This window comes from Ochotona curzoniae, unplaced genomic scaffold (genome assembly GCF_017591425.1).
Source record: "Ochotona curzoniae isolate NIBS_2020 unplaced genomic scaffold, NIBS_Ocur_1.0 contig_3944, whole genome shotgun sequence".
NCBI classification, from domain to species: domain Eukaryota; kingdom Metazoa; phylum Chordata; class Mammalia; order Lagomorpha; family Ochotonidae; genus Ochotona; species Ochotona curzoniae.
In genome coordinates this window covers 157,102-175,099 of record NW_024466058.1, presented here as the reverse complement: position 1 = coordinate 175,099, position 17,998 = coordinate 157,102, and the positions used below count along the sequence as shown (strand labels likewise).

General features: G+C 42.0%; 1 pseudogene; it reads right to left on the bottom strand.

The window, feature by feature from the left end:
- Positions 1-1,535: 1,535 nt before the first annotated feature.
- LOC121158926 lies at positions 1,536-17,624 on the bottom strand (annotated as a pseudogene).
- Between the last annotated feature and the right edge of the window lie 374 nt (positions 17,625-17,998).

Below are 17,998 nucleotides of genomic sequence, written 5' to 3'. Positions count from 1 at the left end.
TCACCCAATCTGGAGTCAACTCTGCCACTGTTAGGTGAGTAGAGGAAAGAGCACCCTGCACAGGCCCCCTGAGGTCTCCTGCTGCCCCTGTAAGGCATGAGGGATGGGGGTTACTCTAGGCAGACCTAATCTATTGTCTCTTCTACCTCTGTGGGTGAGTGGAAGTGCTTCAGGTGCATGCTTCCTAAAGTTGCCCACTGCTGTGGAGCACTCAGAATCGAGGTAATTCCTCACAAAGTCTATCCCAGCACCAAGGAGAGCAACATTAAACTACACAAGTTTACAAATGCATGGGCATGCTCGTATGACTTTTGAACATTTTATGTTTAATGTTTTCACGCATATAAAGATAACAGGTTTCAGGTATTTCATAAATACAATTCTAAGAAGTTACTCATACTTCCCTGCAACCATCTCACCTTATTCCTTCCCTTTTTTGCTTGATTTTTTTTACAGTGATGTAATTTCAAGGTTTTAATCATAGTCATAATGAGAAGTAAAAAGCAGAAAGTCTACTGCTATACAGGATTATTCACAAGGGTTAATAAACTAATTAAATCACAAGATGCCAGTTTCATTCTTACATGTCACAAATTTTTTTGATTTGTATTCAATATTAACTCTCACTTATAAGGACAAGCATAAAATATATTTATTTTTCATATAGCTGGAATAGAACATCTAAATTTTTTACTATAATTATTCTTAAAGGTAGGATATCTGAAAAATAAACTACCAAGTTAAGAAGGAAAGCATTGAACAGTGCTATATGATGTTATTTGACAAGAATTTTTATCATGAGAAATGTGGAAAATTCAGTTCTACACACTTAACCTCATGTGATTCAAGCAGCATGTGTAACGCTTATGCTAATTAAGATTCCTGTCAACAATGCATGTTATGTACATATGCAATGGAATGGCAACCAGCCATCAAATAAATGAAATCTTGTCTTTTTACAATAAATTCAACACAACTGGAGGCCATTATACATTCAGAAACAGGCAAGTTTAAAATAAAAGACCAGTTTATTTGGTAGTTAAAGTAGAATTTAAAAAGTATAGGAACCCTTTGAGTTAAATTATTATTAAAATTATTATTTAAATTGATTATTGTTAATTTAAATTACTTAATTCACTATTACTAATTATTATTTAATTAGATTAATTATTATTAAATTATTATTAAAAAGTACTATGGGCAGTATAAAAATACAAATGGAATTGAAAGGCTTTTTTAGGACATATTTGATCACTTTATTAGCATCCATCTCTCCATGACTTTGAGTCCCCTTGCATTTCTGAAAAAAGGCTGACAATAAATGCAGGAAAATGAAAAATATCAGAAAGAAAATGTGTTGAGTTGCAAGAGATAACACACAGTGCAATGCAATGGGTCATTCATTTGCAGTATATACAGAAAGTCTTAATAATAATAATAAAAATTGAGACAGTTAACAAATTCTGCTTTGCGCACTAATAAATGAATCAGTGTGTCTGACACTGAGACTTGAGATATGACACCATTGACACCCATCAGCCCCAACACCATGCGATCCACTGTAGTTTATGAGCTAATAATCTTGTCAGAGCCTTCTTCATGTCTGCATTTCTCAGGCTGTAGATGAAGGCGTTGAGTGTGAGGGTGACCACTGTGTACAACACAGAGGCTACTGCAGTTGAGGCTGATCATGCAGCACAATTGACACTGAGGTACACACCTATACTTATGCCATAAAATAGGGAGATGGCAGAGAGGTGACAGGCACAATACTGGGACTGTTATTTACAACCCTTCTAAGCAACCCAAATGGGCAGGTTGGTGGCTCAGTCTGTAGACGCTATTCCAGGGCCCGGATTTGTGATTGCCCCTCCTCTAGTCAGTTTCAAAATGGACAGTCAGGTGACTTCAACCTGCAAAATTGATAAAACTTCACTCCATCCATTACATGTCCTTCCAAACAGAAAACTCCTCCTCTCCTACCCCAGATCTCCAAATGTTTCAAATCTGGCTGTGTGCACACTCAGCAATTTATGCCTCTGATTGTCTATTAGAAATGATCTCTTCTTACCCTCATTTCTTCATCAGCAATCACTATTGACCTAGGATATCCAGCATTTTCCTGCTCTTTGATTATCATGAATAAATTATATGAATAGATAATTATAGCAGTCAATAATTCCATGCCTGTCTGGGCTGCTAGCTATGTTGGACCAGCTCTTGCTTAGAAACAGGGAAAGTTCTCAATGTCCACAGCCTGGAACACTTCCTGTTGTATCTGCCAACCTTATCTGCATAAAACATGTTGGCAGAAGGTGTTTATGTGGAAGCTGAAATTCCTTCCTAGATGTTGGATGCTGGAGACTGAAGCTCCCACTCAAGCTTAGCATAGGGAAAGAGGGAAGCAGTGGTCTGTGAACCAGACTCAGGACCCAAGTGCAACAATCAGGCTACTTCACCAAGTGAACAAGACTGCTTCTAGCCCTAGGTTGTGCTGCCTGAGGGACCACAGTAGAGAAGTTACTTACAGCTCCGGCTACCTGCTCATTAGGCAGCTCCCTGACCTCTAAGCACCTGCTGGCCCTGAGGGACTCTGGACATAACAGAAAGCTGTTTTCTTGCAGATGTTGCCAAAGAGCTCGTGATGGACTCAGGTGAATCCTTTCTCTGTCTTTTTTTTTATTTGCATATATTTTTTATTGCATTCCATTTTATACCAACGTTTCATAGCCTCTGATGTTCCCCCATTCCCTCCCTGTGCCCTCCCCACATGCTGGATTGCTCCAACTTATTGCAGTATTATAGTTCAAATCCAGTCTTGTTTCTTTCATTGCAAGCATGAGCCATGCATAGAGTCCAACATCTTATTGTCCATCTCAATTCAACAGTTTCTTGGGGAGACCAACTCTGGTCTAAAGGCATAGCTGGCAGCATATTGTTCCGACCAATTAAAAGCCATAACAACATCAACAAAAGTTTTCAACAATAGGGGGTTAATTGACATTGCATTGAGTGACTGATATGTTAGAAAATGCAGGTTCTTAACCACATCCTCTGACTACTTCATTAATATTTTAATTATAGTTTGTATACAACTGGCTTCTATCTACCTTAAACTGGCTATAGAATACCATTCAGCTATCCCATGTCTATTTCCATTTTAGTATTTAGCAATTTATTGTGTTGAAGCACAATTTTTACTAAACCTGGCAGATTTTAGGATAGTCTAAACTGGCTTATAGCTTTAGCAAGCCATGTGACACCAGTTGAGGCATAGAACACTGTTGGGTGGGGTGTGCTTTAGAGTGTCAGGGTACAAAATAAATGAACAAACATCAATAGCCACAGTGTATGCAAACAACCCCAAGATGGAAAAAGATCTAACCAGCAGAATACCATTCAAAATAACAGAGAAGAGTATGACGTATCTAGGGATTAACCTCACCAAAAATGTAGGAGACCTATTTGAAGGAAACTACAGTAAGCTTAAAAAAGAAATTGAGGAAGGCTTCAAAAGATGGAGAAACATCCCATGCTCCTGGATAGGTAAAATCAATATATTCAAGCTGTCCATATTACCAAAAGCAATATGCACATTCTACACAATCCCAATCAAAGTACCCAAAACATTCTTCATAGAACTGAAGAAAAAAAGGTACAAAAATTCTTCTGGAAACACAAAAAGCCACGAATAGCTAGAACCATCCTGAAGAATATAAAGTTAACAGAGGGAATCACAATCCCAGACCTCTGGACATACTATAGGGCAGTGGTTATCAAAACAGCCTGGTACTGGCACAGAGATAGGAGGACCAATGGAGCAGAATCGAAACAACAGATGGGAACCAACACAGACACAACCAAATAATCTTTCACAAAAAAAAAAAAAAAAACAGATGACAACCCGTGCAAATGGGAAGGTCTCTTCAATAAATGCTGTTGGGACAACTGGCTAATAGCCCACAGAAACGAAGATAGACCTGCATCTCTCACCATACACTAAGATCAAATCTAAATGGATAAAAGACCTAAACCTACACCCAGAAACCTTCCAACTTTTGGAAGAAAATATAGGAAACACCCTGCAAGAGCTAGGTGTAGGCCCTGACTTTCTTTTTTTTTTATTATTTTTACATGTAGAAGGGGTATATTTTAATGATAAAACACATACATAAACCAGTAGTAGTCTATTAACATCAAATATTACATATAGACTCAAACATACTTTGCTAGGTAGGACACAGAACAAGGACACCTCACCAAGATGCTGAAGATTTCTCTGCTCACCCCTCATGTAATGGTTATGTACCTTATATGGGGAAATGTCAATGTTGGGGCTTTTGATTGATTGGGTTTGCTCTGTTTGCTCTGCCCTCAGACCGGAGAAGGTTCCCCCAAAAAGCGGCTGAACCCATCTGGGCAACAACATGAGGATCACAATGCTTGGTGTATGCTGGCAATGAGGGACTCCCAACTGAACTGTAACTGAATCACGCAACACGGTAGAGGAATCCACCATGGAGGGGAGGGTTTTGGGAGGGGGAGTGGGAATCCCAGTACATATAAAACTGTGTCACATAATAAATAAATTAAAAAAAAAAGTTACGTACTACACATACTTGTAAATGCAGTACTCTTGTATGATTGGTAGCACAGTGGGTGCTGGTTAGTACCAGGATCAACATACATGTGTGAACAATGCACTGGTGTCACCAGATGGTTTATTCTTCAGCCTCATTATATCTAATGAGATGAGCATTGTATATGTGTCCCTTCATTGACCTAGACATCATTGTGCAGCACATGATTGGTGTTTTCTTGGGTGACATTTTCAGAAAATATCTGTAGAGTGAAGAGAAATGCACGAGGAAAGAAGCTCATGCTTTAATGAGCAGGTCTTCCTTCTGGCAGCTGGGACCCGGTGGATCCTGGAGGCATTTGGGAGGCTGCCTAGGATATGTCTAAGAGTTCTCCCAGTCAAGGGGAGAGGCCGCTGAAGTATTGCTCGTACAGGAGCTGCATCATTGCAGGAGATTTGCTCCCAGTAGCATTGATTCCTGGGTGCTTTGGCCTTCCCTGCATGCAGCAAGTTTATTCCTGAACCTCAGAAAAGCTTCAGGCAGAGAATCACTCTTAGAAAACCGAACGTGCTGAGCTATGACATGACACCAGCCACCTCTGCTGCAACGTTCAATAAACTCTTACTCCACAAAATCGAATGGTATCTGCCAAGAACTTTAAGAAATGTCAAATAACCCTAAGACCGCAAATCATTGATTTTTCTTTTAAACAGCATCAACTCTATTGTTATGGAGTGATTTGAAGGCAATACCACCTCTAAAACCAGCAGCGAGGCATGTTTTTCTTCTCATACAATTGTTCTTAAACTTTGGATATGTCTCCACAGCCTGTCACTGTTACAGATGGAGCAGGGAAAGTGCTTTTGATTCTTTTGTAAATAAAACCAAGCTATATCGGATGAGCAGATTGTAGGGGTAAGAAAGATGCTCTGGTCCTTTGCCTGGTCCTGGGCTACAGTCATGAGATTTAGCTTCATTATCAGCCTGTGCGACATAGTCACATGATCTTGAAGAAATACATCTACACCTTCTGGTTTGTATTCTTCTTGTAAAATGTGTTGGACATTATATTACAAATTTGAGCATAATTATCCCATAAAATATGACAATCTGACTTCTACTCAGATTTTTATATTGACCAAGTAGGAATTACAAGAACACAGGCACATATGTGCTCAGATGAAAACTCAAATTTTTCTAAAGCAAAAGCAACTATAGTATAAATAAAAAAGTGCTTGCTTGTTTTATTTTTAAAATATTTGTCAAAGATAGACACAGAGTCAGTGTAATAGAGAAAGAGAGCTCTCATCCCCTGGCTTATTTTCAAGATGCCCTTGGGACTGAGTCTGGGAGCCAGCAAATCAGTCCAGGTCTGTGTGGCTGACATGAACTGAGCTAACTTGAGCCCTCACCACTGCCTCCCCAGGTCTGCATTAGCTGAAGCTAGAGTCTGGAGCCAGATCATGGTGTCGAATCCAGATACTCCAGTATGGGATGGGAGCATCTCAACTACTAGGGAAAACACCTACCCCATATTGTTTTGTTCTGTCATTCAATAGATTATGAGTTTTATACATGACAAGACATTCCTTAATTACTTTATAGTGAATGAATAAAATCTTGAATAATCCCTTTAAAAACCTTTCTATCAGCCCTCAGGCCTCTCCCCACAACTTTTCTTTAATAAGAAATAAAAAAAGGAACTAGAAATATCTGACTAGACTGACCTGTAGAATTTTTTTTTGAGGGGGGTTCTTTTTTTTTTTAATTGTTATTAACATTGTATTATGTGATACAGTTTTATAGGCACTGGGATTCCCCCAACCCCTCCCACAACCCTCCCCCCATAGTGGATTCCTCCACCTTGCTGCGTAACCACAGTCCAAGCTCAGTTGAGATTCCCCCAATTGCAAGCATATACCCAGGATAAAGTCCAGTATCTTATTGTCCAGACAAGTTCAGCGGCTTCCTGGGGAGACCCTCTTCGGTCCGAAGGCAGAGCCAACAGAGCAAAGTTCCAGTCAGTTAAAAGCCCCAACAAAACATCAGCATCAATATACAATGTTATGGAATTAATTGACATAGTATTGAGTCAACAATATGTTAAAAATAATGCAAGTTCAATTGTTCAAAACACCTGGGTTGAAACAGTATCAATGACAGGTTCAAAAACTAACAATCAAACAAACAAACAAAAATTACAGGTTAAATCAAGGCAAACATGTGGTATCTAACCTTTTGGGATTCGCTCATTTCCCAGCATTACACTTTCCAGTTGGGCCCATTTAGCCACAAAGAACTGCATTTTGTTTTTTTTAATAGCTGAGTAGTGTTCCATGGAGTAGATGAACCAAAGCTTTCTTATCGGATCTTCTGCTGATGGGCATTTCGGTTGCTTCCATGTTTTTGCAATTACTGATTGTGCTGCTATGAACATAGGGATGCATGTTGGTTTGTCATGAAACAGGAGTTTTGGATATATTCCTAGGAGTGTTATTGCTGGGTCGTATGGTCACGCAGATTTTGAGTTGTTTGAGTGTTGTCCAGACTGATTTCCATATAGGCTATACTAACCTGCAGCTCCACCAGCAGTGGAGTAGGGTTCCCTTTTCCCCACATCCTTGCCAACAAGTAGTCTACGGCCATACCACCCTGAACGCGCCCGATCTCGTCTGATCTCAGAAGCTAGGCAGGGTCGGGCTTTGTTAGTACTTGGATGGGAGGCCCTGACTTTCTAAAAAGAACACCAAAAGCAATAGCAGTTGAGAACAGAATAAACAAATGGGACCTCATCGAACTAAGAAGTTTCTGCACAGCAAGCGAAACAATCACCAAAGTAAAAAAAAAAAAAAAAAAGACCATTGCACACTGCTAATCTCCAGGATATGCAAAGATCTCCAGAATAACCAAAACGGCAAAACAAACAAACCACTCAAGAAATGGGCATGGGAGATGGGCAGACATTTCACAAAGGAACAAACCCAAATGAAAAACAAACATGAAAAAATGCTCAAGTTCCCTGGCAATAAGGGAAATCCAAATTAAGACATCAATGAGATACCTCCTAATGTCAGTAAGAATGGCTTATACACAAAACCAAACAACAAAACTTGGTGAGGATGTGGGGAAAAGGGAACCGTACTCCGCATTTGGTGGGGCTGCACGTTTGTACAGCCTTTATGGAAATCAGTCTGGAGAACACTCAAACAACTGAAAATCTGCATACCATATGATCCAGCAATAGCATTCCAAGGAATATATCCAAAACACCTGCTACACGAGAACCCTACATGCACCCCCATATTCATAGAATCATTTTTTCTCTTTCTCCTGCTGTGTAGCAATCACAAATAGCTGCCATTTAGTTCCTCACCTTAAAATGTTTCACTTAGTGAGACAAACCAATTCCCCTAACACAATTATCATGTGTTTTCCTTAGTAGTTTTGCTTATTTATGAATACAAAAGTTATGTAGTAATGGGAAGATCATCTTGAGATATGATTGTTGTTTCTACACCTGGAAAACTGATTTCTCTGATTTGTTATTTGTGTGATATAATATCTAATGGTGCACTAAGTCTGTGAGTAAGATGTGGTAAACTTAATATTTTTAAATTGAGCTTACAATAATTTATCTTTTATGTCAAATTAATTAGAATGATAAGTTCCTGAATACTTATTTAGAATAATATATTTTAAAAAGATTTATTTATTTTTACTGGAATGTCAGATCAGGTCTACAAAGAGAGACAGGAAGATCTTTCTTCCTTCTGCTGATTCACTCCCCAAGTGCCTGCAATGACCAGAACTGAGTCAATCTGAACCCAGCAGTTTGGAGCTTCTCCCAGGTCTCCCACACAGGTGCTGGGGCCCAGGACTTTTTCCTGTCCTCAAGTGCTCTCCCAGGCCACAAGCAGTGTGATGGATGGGAAGCAGGGTCACCAGGATTAGATCTGGTGCCCATATGGGGGTCTGAGTCACAAAAAAGGCAAGGACTATAGCTGCTAAATATATAGGATAATATTTAAGGAGATGCAAATTCAATTACCATGATTTGATTGTTACACATTGCTTACACATACCAATTCTCATATTATATACCCCAAATAAGTGAAACTATTTTTTTCTAAAGATTTATTTATTTATTGCAAGGTCAGATATACAGAGATGAGGAGAGACAGAGAGGAAGATCTACCGTCCGATGATTCACACCCCAAGTGAGTGCAAAGACCAATGCTATGCCGATCTGAAGTCAGGAACCAGAAAATTCCTCCGGGTATCCCACATGAGTGCAGGGTCCCAAAGCTTTGGGCCATCCACGACTGCTTTCCCAGGCCACAAGCAGTGAGCTGGATGGGAAGTGGAGCTGCCAGGACTAGAACCAGCACCCATATGGGATCCTGGGGCACATTCAAGTGGAGGACTTTAGCAGCTAGGCCACGCCGCTGGGCCTGAAATTTTTTAAACCACATTTTTGTGTGTGTGCCACATAACCTCATAGAAATTCATGTATTGACCTTTGAAAGAAGAACCTGTCTCTTACCATACATGTGAAACGATAATAACTTTTACAGAATGCTATCAACAGTTGAGTCAGACTGCTTATGATCTATATCAAAGAACTGTAAAACCTGAAACACTCTTAATACCCTATGTTATTCCATAATGGGGAGGGAATGCAGAGAAATCTTCCATCTCCCTAAAAAAGTGTGAGGAAGACATGAAATATAGCCTATCAGGATCAAATCTGGTAACTCACAGATAACAGGCTCGAGTCGGCACTAGACAATAGTAAAGCTACACAGGCATAAGGGGGGAATCGGGAGTGATCCTGACAGCCTCTTAACAGGAGGTCATGCGTATGGAGCAGCGGGGGAGACCCCAGAGTGGAGCAGGTGGACAGGAGGACACTCGTATCCCAACCATGAAGACTCCCAGATCCTCACCAAGGACTATCAGTACGGACACCAAGGACTACATCGCAACTGCCAAGGAGACCAAGGGGAATAGGAGTGCCTTCAGAGGCCGAGAACTCTGAGGTCATCCACCCCCATCTGGAGCTTCCACAGGGGATGGAAGAAGTCCAAATTCTTTCCACAAGGAAACCAGCGTCATCGGAATGACAAACAGGAGCCCTGAGCAGTCTGCCAAAACAGAAGAATAATAAACTTCCTTCGGGACTATGCAGGCGAGCTTTCCCTGGTCCTCTCCTAGCTCCGGCTCTGGGTCCCCACCCTCTCTCATGATGACCGTTAGGATCACTCCAGAAACCCCTCAAAATAAACAAACAAACATACAAACAGACAAAAAACTAGAATAGACAGACAACAACAAGGAAAGCTTAGAATCAGACAGGAAATGGTCAGCGTGGGTTCACTCAGGCCTCACTAGGTGGGACACAAAGATTAGTTATGCCTCACTGGGGTATTGGAGATTTCTCTGCACACCCCTCCTAAAAAAAAAAAAAAGTTCTGTAACTAAACTACCAAGTTCAGCAAAATCATGCTTCAACACTATAAACAGTTAAACACTAAATTGAAAATAGACAAGACAGCTGAATAGTAATCTATAGCCATTTTTAGATGTATAGAACTCGGTTGAGCATAAACCAAAATTGAAATGCCTGAAGAAGTCACAGGATGTAGTTAAGAACCTGCATTTTCCTATTAACATATTGGTTGATCAATAACATGTCAATTAATGCTATAATGCTGTAAATTGTTGTTGATGTTGTGTTGGGGCTTTTAATTGATTGGGATAATACTTTGTTAGCTTTACCTTCAGATCAGAGATGGTCTCACCAAGAAACCGTTGACTCACTAGGATAATAAGATGCTGGACTTTATGCTAGGTAAATACTTCCAATGAAAGAACCTCAACTGAATTTGTACTGTGGTAATGCAGCAAGGTGGAGAGGGTTCAGGGAGGGGTAGGGGAATCCCACTGTCTATAACACTGTGTCTGTCACATAATGCAAAGCAATTAATAAAAAAAAATCAACAAATGAAAGATTATCATTAATCATTATATGTATCCCAAACAACATTTCCCCCGTTTTTTATGACTTAAATTAGATTACTATCAGGTTGAGCAGGACCAGAGTAGTAAAGCACCATTTACAGTAATAGTTTGTGTTGATATAGTATAACTACTGCTTCCACTATATTTATTCCTGCAACTCCAAAAATTATTTTGCAAAATCATTAATAATAATGTTGTGAATACATAACTTGTGTGATTTCTATATTTCACTTTCTGTGATCAAATTACTGTGTTAATAAAATTCGTCTCAAAATGTTACACTAAAAGTCTTTGTAACTAAATGCACTTTAAAAGGGGTACATATATATGCAAAAAAAAAAGTAAAATCAGACTACTCAACTCGGCCAGCTCAGAATGGGCTGTAGTATCTGCTGGCACACAGAAGAATAGGAGTTAAGATAGTGCCTAGAAGGGCAACTTTGGAGACTTCCTTGCTGGCTTCTGCTTCCACTGATGAGCCAGAGAGCTGGGAGTGGGGTTTGGGTAGTCAGGGAGTGGGAATGGCTTGGATGGCTACCATATTCATTGGCAAACACAGGAGCCTTAATGGGTGCAGACCAACTGAGCTAGGACACAGCCCAACTGATAAGTGTCAGGATTAAATGTGAGTCCTTTCACGGAGGATTGCAGGAGCCCCCGGCAGTTGAAAGATCTGGTGCTGGGAATATGTCTGACAGAGAAACAGTGGGCACTTCCCTGCTTGACTGTACCTATTACTGTGCCAAAGCACTCGTCATTTCATGTGAGAACTGGGTCTAGGCAACAGTATGTTTGTTGCCTGGTATAGGTGATGGACTGAATTTGATCCTGCCATGTCCTGTGCACACAAAACTCAAGTCAGAGGTCAATCCAGGTGAGATTTTTTTGGGGAACTCCATAACTAGATAATGGGACTCTAACTCTAGAGTGCAGGTGTTGGGACTGTGTCTCCTCATTGCTGATGTCTCAGTAGTGGACATTGTGGACAACAGGACAGCGAGCTTATCTGGTCCAGCAGGGAATGTTGTGCGGGTCATCAAAGAATGGCTCATGCAAGTGGCAGTGTCCTGGGGCCTATCCCAGTATGACATTCCCCAGACTGACCCACACATATGCTGATGGGTGCTGTGGCTGTTCCCAGTATGGTCTGCACACAACCCTGCTTCTCACACTCACTAGTGGTTCCTCAACCAAAAAAGGGTGTCCAAGAGTTCCCCTACTTGCCTTCTCCCTATCAGTGTCTGGTGTGTGTTGGCAGGTGGTTCCACTCAACTCTACCTGTCACCACCCACAGACTGCACTCTTTTAGTGGATACCGCGGCCCATCCCAGCTGGGCAGATCACATATCCTATCCACACAAATGCTGGTGTGCTGAAGACTTACCTGATCTGAGCCTCCCCAAGCCCTGATCCTTGTACTCCCCAGGGGGAAATTGCTGACATATAGGGGAATTCTCATAGTTGTGCTACCACTCCTACTCCAACCTCAGATCTTACACATAGCAGCAGGCACAGTCTCGCTGTTTGTCATGATGTACCCTCAAAATGGCCCTTGCATGTGCTGGTCCTACTTGGTCTCCTCACATACACAGCTTCCATGTGAGTCTGGTGGGTTCTAGTCAGATGAGATTGTTGTCCACCCTGCCTTGGCCTGTCACCACCCCAAGGTCTCTACTTAAATCACTGTGTGCTCTAGTCCACAGAGAGTAGTCTGCAATTTTACTATGTAATCTACACCCCAAACCCGATTCTTTTTCACTGTGGTGGGTGCTCTGACCCATTTTCATGTGGCCCATCCCTGCTCTAACACTCACAGAAAACTACTGTGCCCACGCACAGTCAGCTATGCCCCTTAGCACCAACCTTAGCATGCATTAGCAGGCAGAGGGTGATGCTATTTAGCCCAGCCTAGGTCTCCAATTGGGGAGCTGCCTTAGCCTGACCCCGACATGCCTTCTGGTCACTGTTGAAACCATTTTAAACTGTTTTCCTGTAAGTGCACTGGCCTAGATATTGAAAGCTGCAGAATTCCTTCTTCCCCTGTCAAATTTTCCCTAAGCCACTCCCACTAGAAAATGTCCCCAGGTTCTCTTCTTCCAAAGAGGCTACAACTCCCTGGCCTGGAGCCAAGGTGACATGTCCAACCTTGCATTCCCCTGATTTTTCATATATTTTTTTTAATAATTTTCTTTTATTTTGACAATGTTTACATAGTTAATTAGGGTAAAAAGGTTCAAGGGCTATAGGAAAGTGGGTAAGACTATTATTTCCATATTGTTTCCTTCATGTTTAAAGGGGGTATTAAGGGAGAAGGCCCACCCATTTTCCCACCCTCCCCAGGTCCCGGATGTAGGGCATGCTCTGAGGTTCTTGCTCAAGTGGTTTTGATATTTCACCAGTTATGAATCGCTGCCAATCTTGTCACTCCAAGCTCTATGAGGTCTTTGAAAAATCCACTGATTGACATAGTCCATCATAGCTGAGATGGTTGGTTGACCTGTTCTGTCTTCTCTTTTCTTGGTTGGGGTTCCAAGTCCAGCATTTAGATTAGGAAGATCTCCAAAGAAACTTCTTGTATGTGCTAGCAAGTAGAGGGCCCGACACAGTCCATCGCCCTGATCAGAGGTGGTTGTAATTGGTGGGTTGGTTCTGTTTTCACTCCCGACTTCCACTGGAACCAATGGGTGTTGCTGTCCAGACTGGTTCTGCCTAGCACATATTTGGCCTCACATAAACCAGTGGGAGCTGCAGCCTAGTTGGAGCGACCCGTAATAACCCCCACCAGCCCCCCCACACCCTGGATTGACAGTATGTGTAGCAGTAATCCAGTCTGTCCCACACCCCATTCCACCCTAGCTGCTGTCTTAGTTTTATGCCCTCCCATGGAAGTGGTAACCCAAGAGGGATAAGCCCACTATTTCCCTCCCAGGCCTCTCCCACTCCCAGATTCCAGCTGATGCTGTGGCTAAGCCCAAACAACCCTCGCCCACTCTAATTTTGTTTGCACCAGTAGGAATAATCAGCCCAGCCTGGCTTTTCCCTGAACCAGGCCACATGAGGTGCACAGGTGTTGTAGCACTGCCTAGTCTGGTCTGCCTCCATCCCAGCCAATGCTCTCCTGCAGGAATAGCTGTGCAGCAAAGGAACCCTCCCTTATTCCCCTGGTGCCTCTGCCCCTCCCTTCCTTGTTCTCTTGCTGGTTGGGCGCTGTGGACCCTTCCAGTACAGGCAACCTCATGTTGGCATTCCGTATTGTGCACTAGTTATTGTTGCTACTGAACCTGGCTTGACCCACACTGGTGCTTGGATTTGCCAGTGGATGACGTGGACAGATTCAGCCTGGTCTTCCCCTGACCCATGCCAATTGTATGCCAGTGGGTAACTTTCCATGGCCTGTTCTGGGCTGTTTCCTATCATGTTTCTTGTGCTTACCTGCCTGGTCTGTGTCCTGCCATAGAAGTTGCCCAGGCTCCTCCATCAGAACCTCTCCCAATGCCAGGTTTCACACTTACCAGTGGGTCCATAAGCCAGCCCTACTCAGTCCACCTCCTGTCATAGCAGGAACTGTGGCTTTTCCTGGCTGGCCTTCAACCCAATCTGGTTCTTGCTGTTGGATGTTTCAGTCCAGCCATGGTTAGTCCATACCCACATATGGCTCACACATGGCTCAGTAGGGGTTTGAGACCTTGCCTAGTCCATCGCACATCTGCCCTAGTCCTCTAGGACACCAGGAGATGTTGGGGTCTGGCCTGGTTCGGTGCTTCCAATACCAGTCCACACTTGTGCCAAGGGAGACTACAATCATTTCCAGATCAGAATGCAGTCCCCATTCCAGGTATCCCCTTAGCTCCCCAACTGGGCCTGTTCCCAGGCATAGTTCACTCGTATGCCAGTGGTTGCTCTGACTCAGCTTGGCATAGACCCTCACCTGTCCCAATCTCTGCCTTAGACACTGTGGCTTAGCATCCCTGGCTCATGTGGATGAGTAGGTACAAGAGCCTAGCCCGGCATGATCTGTGCTCCCTTGTGGTTTCTAGTTTTGCTTGTGGGCTAAGGTTTGCTAAGTTCTGCCTGATCTACTATATCCCATTACCAGTTGACAAATTAGCCAGCTGTTGGAGCTACCTTTATAGGACAAGCCCCAAGCTATAGCTTCTGCATGGACTGGTATTTGGTGGTTGGCATTGTTCCATGATTACAAGTTTTACAAAGGAAGAGTTACTGCCAGTGGGAGTCTTTACGAATGTTTCAGGTCCTAGAAGCACAATGGGTTCTTATATTGTTAAGCAAAAATAGTAACAGAAAAGAATAATCCAATCTGATGCCATAGTTTGATAGCTAACATAGATGTAGCATAACCGTGTTTGGGATGCCCACCATCTACTAGCTACTTTTCTTCCCACACTGTAATAGTTGCCTAGGGGCAAGGCAGACTAGGCATTTGGGCTCTACATCTGATCCATTGTCCTTTTAATGTGCCTGGGAATGTGATGGAAGATGGCTTGCATGTTTGAGCCTGTGCCTTCATATGGTTTGACCAGATTTAATTTTACTGTAAAGCCAGCTTAGGAAATAGAAACTTTCTAACTCTCTTTCCCTCTGTCAAACTCTGTTTCTACTCTGACTCTTACAAGTAAAAGGTAAATAAATGTTTAACACAAGCAAGTTGACCCCAGTAAAAAAGAATATATTGAATGTCCATGTGTAGTTTTGTTTTGCTTTTTTAGTTATACACATTTATCCTCAAAATTTGACCACCTATATTTTAAACATTTTGACATTTGTCATTAAAGCAAAGTAAGGTTAAAAAATCTTGAAAATAATATTAGGGTACCTAAAAGGGCCCCTGAAATGTCAACAGGAATATACAAATGAAACATGAGTAATAACATGTCTAGTTACCAAAATAAATAAGGATCATTGTCAAAGAAGAAATGCTTTACTGTCTTTGGATCATATTTTCAAAGAAGATTGTTTGAAAGGCAAATTGTCAGAATGAATAAAAGAGAGAGAAAGGAATTGAAGTGGAGAGATCATCCATCAGCTCACTCCCAATGGGCCATGATAGCCAGGGCTGGGCCTTCATGAAGCCAAGAGTTAATCCTGGTATTCCAGCTGGGTCACAGGAATCCACACACATCTGCAGCCTTCCCAGATGCATTATCCAGGAGTGGATAAGAAGGGGAATGCTGGGACTCAGACTGTTGCTTCCATGTGCATCACAATAAACAGCTGAACCTGCTGAATCATATTTTCACGAAAACTTTTACACTTGTCTCAAGAACAGTGTGGCATTTCTGGAAGTCTGATGTGTGCAGCACTCATCGAGTTATGTGGAAATGTATGTCATTCAGATAATCAGATTTCCTCTTTCTTTGTACTTCAGTTACAATGAACTTCCACAGGACTTTATGCACATATATTTTAAGTCTTATTAAGTAATGATAGGTGACTTGTGAAAGCTATTGAAAACAACCATAAATTGACAGTGCATCAACTTCCAGAAACCTCAAGGAAAAAAAAAAAACAACAAGGACAGTTTTCTGATAACTTGCCGTCATACCAGAAGTAGGATGATTTCTCAGAAATCTAATGAAGACATAAGTGTTCTGCCAAAATTTCTATCCCAGCACCAAGGACAGCAGCATTGATAACGTGAGTTTAACAAATGGATGGAGATATTCTTATGACGTTTTAAATTATATTTTTAATTTTTTAAAAGATTTATTTTTACTATTTTTTTTTTTATTGGAAAGGCGGATATACAGAGAGGAGAGACAGAGAGGAAGATCTTCCGTCTGATGATTCACTCCCCAAGTGAGCACAACGGGCCGATACTATGCCGATCCGAAGCCAGGAGACTCTTCCGGGTCTCCCACGCGGGTGCAGGGTCCCAAAGCTTTGGACCGTCCTCAACTGCTTTCCGGTGCCACAGGCAGGGAGCTGGAAGGGAAGCAGGGCTGCCGGGATTAGAACCGGCGCCCATATGGGATCCCGGGCGTGCAAGGCGAGGACCTTTAACCTCTTGCGCCACCGCACCAGGCCCTAAATTATATTTTTAAACCTCTTATGGATATAAAGTGAACAGGTTTAATGTATTTCGTAAATAAAATTCTAAGTAATTAGTCATATATCCATTCTCCAGTAGTCTCTTCATTTTGTTTTTCTACAATAATGTTATTTAAATTTTTAAATCATGGCTGTAATGATAAGTTAAAATATAGAAAGAGTATTGACTTGCCAAATAACACACAGTGCAATGCAATGGGCCATTCATCTACAGTGTACTCAGGGGAAGTAAATATTATAAAAAATAAACCCAAGACAGTGAAAACACTAAGCAAACTCTACTTACTCCTGAAAAATGCATCACAATGTCTAAAACTGAGGCTTGCGAGATGAAGTCACTGAAACTGCTCATCCACAACACTGTGTGTTCCACTATCATTGATGGAACAAAAGTCTTTTCAGAGCCTTGTTCATCTCTGAGTTCCCTAGGTTGTAACTGAAGGGGTTGAGCATGAGGGTCTCCATGGTGTATATTACCGAGGCTGCTGCGTAGAAGTAGAACTTGGGGCAGCAATGGCATTGAGGTACACACCTAGCCTGTACATGTACCATTAAATAGGGAGATGGCAGTGAGGTGAGAGGCCAGGTGGAAAAGGCTTTATACTTGCCCTGTTTTGATGAGATGGCACGGATGGAGGAGACAATCCTGCAGTAGGAATATAGGATTCCAGACAGGGAACCTCCTCCCAGCAGCATAGCTGTAAAATTCATTATAAGTTCATTGAGAAAGTTGTCAAAACAGGCTCTGTGGACCACCCGATTTAACTCACAGAAAAAGTGGTGGTTTTCCAGATTCGTGCAGAAGATCAGCCTCAGCACCAGTAAGTTCTGCATAAGTGCATTCAGAACACCAATGAAGCAGCAGAACAGAACCAGATACACACAGAGCTGGGGGTTCATGATGACCATGTAGTGCACGGGGTGACAGATGGCAACAAAGTGGTCATAGGCCATCATGGTCAGGAGTAAAACTTCTAATCCTATGAAGAATATAAGAAAGTGCATCTGTATGATGCAGCCTGCACAGCTGATGGCTTGACTCTGCATCTAGATGTTTACCAGCATCTTCGGAATGGTGGTGGAGGTGAAACAGATGTCCACAATGGATAGGTTGGCAAGGAAGAAGTAAATGGGCATGTGCAGGTGTGGGGTCAGAGAGAATGGCCAGGACTATTAGCAGGTTTCTTCTTGTAGTGATCAGGTGCATGCAGAGGAACAGCACAAAGTTGAGAGGCTGTAGGCCTGGGTCTTCTGTGAATTCCAAGAAAAGGAATTCAGAAAGAATTTGGTTTTCCAGTTTTATATATTGCAGATTACTAACAGAAAAT